General features: G+C 31.6%; 1 non-coding gene across 1 annotated transcript; it reads right to left on the bottom strand.

Annotated features, from left to right (window-relative positions):
• Window positions 1-5,889: 5,889 nt before the first annotated feature.
• Window positions 5,890-5,961, bottom strand: TRNAH-GUG (transfer RNA histidin (anticodon GUG)). Its single transcript has one exon. It is a non-coding gene; the product is annotated as a tRNA-His (tRNA).
• Window positions 5,962-7,073: the final 1,112 nt, after the last annotated feature.

The raw sequence follows: 7,073 nt of genomic DNA, 5'->3' as shown, positions 1-7,073 counted from the left end.
AACTATACTGGTCTAGGATGAAGGAAAAGCTTAGGATATTTGATCTCCATGGAGGAAAGGATAGTTGATATGGGTCCATATGGTACACTTGGTGTAACTACTAGTGAGGAAGAAGAATAATTTATTGTAGGTTTGATAGATGAACTATTCTAATAAAGTTTTATTCTCCTTCTATCAAGAGGATGATGGATCCATTGTTAAGGTATACCCATACACCATATTTTATCATCATCCTATCAAAGCTTATATTACATTAAACTCAAATGTTGGTATGCCTATTAAGAGGGAGGAAAACTTTATCCTCAATACTAGCATTCTTAAGGACCAAGATGTTAGATGTGTTATCTATATGATTTGGTAGGTTAATAAATGGGACTACCATTTTGGTTCAGCCATTAATAGATGGAACAAGAATGTGAATAGTTGGAGGATCCTATTGCAAATAGTAGACAAAAAAAAATCTAAGGATTAGAGGAAACTTGAAAGGGACGTGGTTAAAATCCTCATGAGGCTAGAAGCTCAGACTCAAATGGCCCCCACCAATCATGATATAGTGCAATTGTTGTCTTGGACCATAAACTCTCTTAGGGGCATTCAGAATCATAAGATCCAAGGAATCAAGGTGAGAGCCAAGATTAATTGGTTAGAGCAGGGGGACAAGGGTTCTAAGTTTGTATTTAACCTCCTAAAATAGAAGGAGCTCAAAGAGATGATTGATAGAGTTTGGGAAGAAGGCAAAGAGTCGATGGACAACAATGACATTAAAGATGTATTCTTTCACTACTATAAGAAATTATTTTCCTCTGAAGGAAACTCCTTGTCCAGTCAACTTGCAAGGGACAGGTGCAGAACATTTATACCAAATAAAATCTCAAATAAGGAGGCTATTATGCTCAAGAAACCAATCTTAATTGAGGAGATCCTTAAGGCCATCACGACTCTTAACAATGAAAAGGCCCCAGACCCTAATGGCTTACCAATTGAATTATATAAAGATGCTAAAGAGTGTATGGGATTGGATCTAGTACATGTGTATGAGGAAGCCTTAAAAAAAGGTTCTTTAGGAGTGAACATAAATAAAGGGGTAATTAAGTTGCTCCCCAAAGATGGGGAACAAGTCTCCTATTAAAAATTGGAGACATGTTACTCTGTTAAACCTCTCTTATAAAATATTAGACAAGAGTATATCTCTTGAACTAGTGGACATCCTACCCAGTTTTGAGAGCAATACTCAGACTGGTTTTATCAAAGGCAGATACATACCTTAAAATCTTATTACCAGCTAGGAGGTAATGAATTGGGCCAGATGCACTAACTAGAGAGTGGCTATGTTTCTTATTGACTTTGAAAAGGCATATGACTTAATTGAATGGATTTTTATTCTCATGATGTTGGAATCATTTTGTTTTCCTAAAGATTTTTGTCAGATGGTTCAAATCCTACTTAAAGATGCCTCTTCTTAGATGGAAGTTAATGATTCTCATACTCTATCCCTCATTTTAGAAATGTCCCTTAGTTAGGGGTGCCCTTTGGCTCTAGCCCTCTTTGTGATTGCATCTAATGTTATTTTCTACCTACTTAGAGACTTTACTCTCTTCTCAAGGGTTAAAGGCATCACCTTGCCTAATAAGAAGGACCTGATTAATATATAGTTTGTTGATGATACAAATCTTTTTCTACAACTTAATAAGGAGAACATAAAATCATTAATGGTGAAACTAAATTTATTTTGTGATGTTTCAAGGGCCAATATTTTTTATGCCAAATCCACCCTACTTGGGTGGGAAGATGCCCCCCTTGCTTGGTTCAACAAGTATAACTATCTATGGGGGGGATCTAAGAAAGTTAGATACTCGGGCATACCATTTGTAGTCAACCCATGTCTAAAGGATATGTGGATATGGATAAAAGTGAATATTGAGAACAAGTTGGCTAGATGGAATAAGCATTACCTATCAATAGTTGGAAGGATGTAGGTATGCCAGAAAATTCTCTCCTCTTATAGTATCTATTACGCCTCTATGTGCATGTTCAACAATTACTAAATCAGTGATATCCAAAAAGCAATTAGGAAATTTCTTTGGTTTGATGGTAGAGGTAACAAGAAATGTCATTCTGCCAAGTGGAACTAGTGTTGCCTAAATAAGAAAATGGGCAGTTTGGGGTTAAAGGATCTTAGGATGCAAGGCATTGCACTAGCTCCCAATGGAAAAGATTGATTGCTTTCCAAAAACTCTAGAACTAGTTTGGGGAAGAATATTCTAGCGATTATCCACTGGGTGGACACTTCAATTGTCCCAGGGCCTTCCTCGTATGCCTCAGGTCCCTCTTCTCCAGTGCAATGAATCTATAGCCCTGTTGAGGCTCATCATGGTCAGCTTAGGCTATTTTAGTTTGCTTTTGTTAGAAATTAGGGTCTTAGGATAGTAATCATTATAAACAAGATCATAAAATAAATGAAATGAGAAACATACATGCACAAATGTACACATTAAACACAAGATATTCATGGGGAAAACCCTTTGAAAAAAAAAAAAATCTTTAGCTCTTGAGGTGCAAGCCCACATGTTAGCCCTTTTTTAAAAAAAAAGGTCTCCTTATAATCATGTTGCTCAACAAATGTAATATATGATGTATGTCTTCCTCAAAATATAGATTACCAATGAACAATTATGTCACTTACCTAGATTTGTGGCATGTATTGTAGGAATTTTCATAAAGAGGTTTTCCATCAAGTTAAATGTATGTTTCTATTATTAGTAAAAATGATTAGTATAGACTAACTTGCTTTGATACCATGTTAGAAATTAGGATCTTAGGATACTAATCATTATAAACAAGCTCATAAAATAAATGAAATGAGAAACATACATGCACAAATGTACACATTACGCAAGATATACATGGGGAAAACCATTTCGAGTAAAAAAAACCCATAAAGCATCATTTAATTAAAACACTTACAAATATTATCTATCATAAAATAGACATAAACCTGGGGATACTCTTCCAATACTTCCACATGGCCAATAATACCTCTTATGCATAGTGATGCAACTCACCATGAAAGCTCCAAATTCACACAACTCTCCAATGAGATAGAAACTCCATAAATATAGGAGGATGGGTGGCTTCACTAGTCATACCTTTTCAACAACCCCCACTCATAAATAATTAGTAATCTAATAATTATTAGATTATAATTATTTCAAATGGGATATGCTTATAAAGCATATAATATATAAGGTTTTGTAACCTTATATTAGAACATTATATATAAATGTTATAAGTATGTGATCCCTAATAACATTATGTTATAACATCTTTTCCTTTTAGTCTATGTTTTAGATTATCCTCTGGTATTCTGCCAGACTCTATGTTTTGAAGATGGTTTTTTTGGTTTATGCCTGTATTGTTTTTTGGGTAATTCATGTATATTTTAATTTGGGAAATGTTTTATCAGTCTACTTTTAAAACTTTTATTATGTATATTCTGCTTATATAAATATAATATTTCCGGCCTCAACCCTTTGTTGATCAAAAAAATATATATATATTTTATAATTTGTAATAAAAAATAAAAAATAGAATAATAAATATAATTATTATAATATTTTATTTTAAATATAAATTTAAATTATGCAAATGCATATCCAAATATTTTCTCAATTTTTTTGTAGTGATTTTTACCATAGATTGATTAATTAAATGTTATAATATTTATATACAACATAAACAATAATAAAATTGAGTAAATAAATATTAGAGAATTAAATGAGAAAATATTTGGATATGCATTTACATAATTTAAATTTATTTTTTAAAATAATATAGTGGTTATATTGATTATTATATTTTTTATTTTTTATTTCAAATTATAAAATATAAATATAATAGTCTATTATTAGCATATAACGTATATTTTATATAACAACAAATTAAATATTATATGAATAATTGTGCTTATTATTATATTTACATATTCATAAGTTATATTCTTATTATATTTATAATTAATAATTTATAATTTATAATAAAAGCTATTAATTACAATATAAATTAATATATATATATATATAATATAAATATAAAATTATTATAATTAATAGTTAACGGCTTTTTATATAGTACAATTAATTATATATAATATGATTATTTTTAAAATTATGTACAATATTTGATATAATATCAATTATTTTATTATTATATATCATATTTTATATAGTGTAAAATTTATTTTGAAATTAATATTATAGAAATATATTATTGTATATTATATTTTACACTAGAAATTATTAAATATAATATATTTGTTATATAGTTTTATCTTTAGATCCACCCCTTGCTCTATTTATGTCTCTTTGCATCCATCTCTCTCCCTCTCTATCTCTATCTCTATCTCTATCTCTATCTCCATATCCCTCACCCTCCCTATCTCTATCTCACACACATGCTTATTAATGTCTTGTGTGAAAGCCTCCCTATCTCTATCCCTATCTCTATTAGTTGCACACATTTGTACAATACATGAGTTCAAGTGGTAGGCCATTTAGAAAATGGTGTTTGTAGAACAAAGGTAACAATGACCTTTCGCATGATTAGTCATTCTTGATGCATTGGTGATGTCATATTGTGTGTCATTGTGCTTATCATGATACCTTGTGTGCACATTGGTGTGTAATTGAACATGTGAATGACACTTACAATAAAAAAAAACTGTTTGTTTAATGTTGGTTTGTTTGAATATAATATATTTGTTGTATAGTTTTATCTTTAGATCCACCCCTTGCTCTATTTATGTCTCTTTGCATCCATCTCTCCCCCTCTCTATCTCTATCTCTATCTCTATCTCTATCTCTATCTCTATCTCTATCTCCATCTCCATCTCCATATCCCTCACCCTTCCTATCTCTATCTCACACACATTCTTGTTTCTCCTTCCCTACCTCTATATCTATCTACCCTCTCTCTCTATCACTTGTCTCTATGATCTCCTTTATCTCTCACTTTTGTCACCCTTCAACTCTCTCTCTCTCTCTCTCTCTCTCTCTCTCTCTCTCTCTCTCTCTCTCTCTCTCTCTCTCTCTCTCTCTCTCTCTCTCTCTCTATATATATATATATATATATATACACTTCCCTCTTTCTATCGCTCCATCTTTCCATTTGTCCCTCTATCTCTAGACATGCCCCCTCTCTTTATCCATACATTTGTCTCCCTATGTCTCCCTGTGTCTCCCTCTTCCTCCTTTTTAGACATTTCAATAATATAATGCCCTAGGCTTTCACACAAGACATTAATAAGCATGTGTGTGAGATAGAGATAGGGAGGGTGAGGGATATGGAGATAGAGATAGAGATAGAGATAGAGAGGGGGAGAGATGGATGCAAAGAGACATAAATAGAGCAAGGGGTGGATCTAAAGATAAAACTATATAACAAATATATTATATTTAAACAAACCAACATTAAACAAACAGTTTTTTTTTATTGTAAGTGTCATTCACATGTTCAATTACACACCAATGTGCACACAAGGTATCATGATAAGCACAATGACACACAATATGACATCACCAATGCATCAAGAATGACTAATCATGAAAAAGGTCATTGTTACCTTTATTCTACAAACAACATTTTCTAAATGGCCTCCCACTTGAACTCATGTATTTGTAGTGCTATATAAAAATATGAATGGAATGGAGTTAGACAATCTAATACGGTTGTGACCATCTAATAATTAATTTTATTAACCTATTTTGTAGTTGTGATGGAGTATTTTAATCTGCCAGATTATCTGAAGAGTATGAGAAAATAAAAACAATTACCAAGTTAATGATGTTACAGAGAAGATGATAAATTAAAACACAAAAATATCAACAATTCTCGTGTGGCTGCTGGGATTCGAGCCCAGGTCTCCACGGCCACAACGTGGAATTCTCACCACTAAACTACAGCCACAATTGAAAGGTACAGTTCAAGATACTAATAAGATTTTTTTATACATTAACCTGGTATATTATAGCTTTAATGTGATATATATTATATTAGAACACATTGTAATATCTTTTATATCACATTAACCTTGTAATTTAGAGTGTAAGTAAACCTGGTAGATCACATAGACCAGCCAAATTTCAACATTAACCTTGGCTCTGATAGTCTCGTGATTGTTACAACAAGAGAGTATTCTTATATATGTTAAAAGATACATTGAATTATGGTGTCAAATTTCAACATTTAGAAGATAGTATAGATTGATTGGTTATATAGATTCAGATTGAACAGGGTCCAAATTTTTATAGATCAAATCGACAAAAGATTTAAATGATTGTAAGATACATTTATTTTCCCTACACAACATACATGAAAAATGTGGATGAAGACCGTCATTTTTTAAATATAGAGGCCAAATTCAAGAACAGTATAAAATATATTAAATATCATTAAAAAAATTCACTGAACAGAAAATTTTTCAATATATTTTTCAAGTTATAAAGACATAAAAATATAGCATCGTTGTTACTGATAAAAATTCATATATGTTGATAGATAGGCTGTTCTAGTCAGGAGTCATGCACATCTAATGATATTATCTCAAGTCTTACTTCAAAGACAAAAAGATAGCACACAGGTCCTTTCACACCCACGCCTCCACACACATTCCTTACTCTTATAAACCAGAACTGATAATCTTTCTTGGTCACTATCCTCATCCAAAGGAATATCCACATCATTTATTCTTACTCTACTAACCATGGCGATATTCCATGTACTCTCATTATCTCTCCCTGTAATTGGGATGGCATACACCCTTTCATCTTCTGCACCAGCTGCTTCTAAGATAAGTTCTATAACTCCAAAAGGACCAAGATTAGAAAAATCTTTAAAACACCATTAATAATCAAAATACCCACTTATTTTCCTAGAAAAGAAGATTGCTTAATGAGTTAGCTGTTTGTAAACATTCACATATAGTAGGAAAACAAATGTTTTTATAGGTGGTTATGCTTAATGAATTAGATGTTTGTGAGCATTCACATATAGTAGGAAAACAAACGTTTTATAGGTGA

Source organism: Cryptomeria japonica, chromosome 5 (assembly GCF_030272615.1).
Source record: "Cryptomeria japonica chromosome 5, Sugi_1.0, whole genome shotgun sequence".
Taxonomy (NCBI): domain Eukaryota; kingdom Viridiplantae; phylum Streptophyta; class Pinopsida; order Cupressales; family Cupressaceae; genus Cryptomeria; species Cryptomeria japonica.
The sequence above is the reverse complement of the archived record's forward strand: the minus strand, read 5'-3'. Positions and strand labels throughout refer to the sequence as shown.